This window comes from Crocodylus porosus, unplaced genomic scaffold, assembly GCF_001723895.1.
Source record: "Crocodylus porosus isolate Cpor-Errol unplaced genomic scaffold, CroPor_comp1, whole genome shotgun sequence".
NCBI lineage: Eukaryota > Metazoa > Chordata > Crocodylia > Crocodylidae > Crocodylus > Crocodylus porosus.
The window spans coordinates 6,475,009-6,476,704 of NW_017728928.1; the positions used below are offsets into that span (position 1 = coordinate 6,475,009).

General features: G+C 55.4%; 1 pseudogene; it reads left to right on the forward strand.

Annotated features, from left to right (window-relative positions):
• The first annotated feature begins 677 nt into the window (after positions 1-677).
• LOC109314992 lies at positions 678-1,093 on the forward strand (annotated as a pseudogene).
• Positions 1,094-1,696: the final 603 nt, after the last annotated feature.

Consider the following 1,696-nt stretch of genomic DNA (forward strand, 5'->3'; position numbering starts at 1 on the left):
CTCCCCTGCCTGTCCCCACTGCCAGTCCCCACCTGAGCCCATCCCACACGCAGCCTGGGGAGGGCGAGGGGGATGTGGACAGGAATAGCTCTGGTGCTTCCCTCAGGCCTGAGGACAGCAGGGAAAGCGGCAGAGAGGAGCGAACAGAGGAAGGAAACAGAGGGAAATCCTAGCCCGCGGCCTACCCTCTCCCCTGTGGAAAGCCTGCAACTTCTGTGGGTCTGGGGCTCGAGTCACCTCAAGACCCATCAATGAGCTGCGGCAGAAATCATCCTCAAACGGAGGGATTGCTGCTGATAACTCAAGTCCCCAGAGGCTCCTGTGGTGCAGTTAAGTGCAGAGAGGCAGATCATAATATTGTACTGAACTCCCTGCACCCCCTTTTCAAAATCCTAGATCTGCCCATCCCAGCGGCTCGCTCATTGCTCGGGAAGCCCAAACCTGCTGAAGTGGCAGAGAAAGTCAATAGGGATTTATTACTGACTCTCTCACCAGACAAGAACTAGGAGGCACAACATGAAACGGGTAGGCAGGAAGTCAAAAACTTGAGGCCACAAGTTCTTTTTTGCCTGGCCTGTCATCAAAGTTGGACTTTGTGGGTTGCAGCGGCAGGGCAGGGACCCTGGGTGGGGACAGCAGAGCCCTGCCGGGACGGCAGAGTACAAGCTGGGGGTGGTAGGTGTGTGTGGCGTTGGCAAGAAAGCACTTGCCTGCCAGCTCATCCAGAACCATTTTGTCTGCGAGAACAACATCACGGAGGACTCCTACTAGAATCGGGATGATCGATGCGGCGACCTGCCTGCTGGTCATCCTGGACACGGGCGTGCAAGAGTGCAGCGCCACACACGACCAGCAAGATTTGGTTATGCACATAGGCAAGGGCTTTCTCTCCGTCTTCGCCGTCAACATCAAGTCCTTCGAAGACAGCTACCACTACAGGGAGCAGATCAGCTGGGTGAAGGATGTGGATGACGTCCCGATGGTGCTGGTGGGTAACAAGTGCAACCTGCCCTCCTGGACGGTGGACATTGTGCACACTCAGGAGCTGGCAAAGAGCTACGCATCCCCTTCATTGAGATAGCCCGAACGAGACGGGGTGCAGCAGATCCTGAAGCACTAGGAGAAGATCAGCAATAGGTGGAAGTAGGAGTGCATGATCCTCTGAAAGACGCACGTGCTGGTGCAGGAGAGGAGAGGATCCCCCTTGTCCCTTCCCCTCCTGGATCCCTTTGGTTTGCATACGACGGCAGCAGGGACGGTGGGCTGTTTGGAGCAGCCAGACAGAGAAAACAGCAGAGACCAGGAACATGACTTCGCTCTGTTTTCTGGCTCTGTTCACCCCTGGTACCCTGAGACTCCAACTCGCAGCAAGTTTAAAAACTTGGCACTGTCTCCCTCCCTGAGGTTGGGGTGAATCCTACCTGGCCAAAAACTCATCTGCTTTGCTGGACTGTCTGATGTGCCAAGGAGATGCTGCCTGCAATAGGGCTGGGCAGAAAAATAGGCAGTGAAATCTGAGGAGCCAAAGGGCTGTCATTCCTCTCTGCCTGCTCATAATCCACATGGACACAGGTGACAGGCTCCTCACCCCTGCTCTTATCCTGTGAATATCCCTCCCTTATCTCAGTGGTTCCCTTTGGGTAGATCAGCTGTCGGATCCCTGTTTGGAGATGGGAAAGCAGTGTTCTGGGGGGGC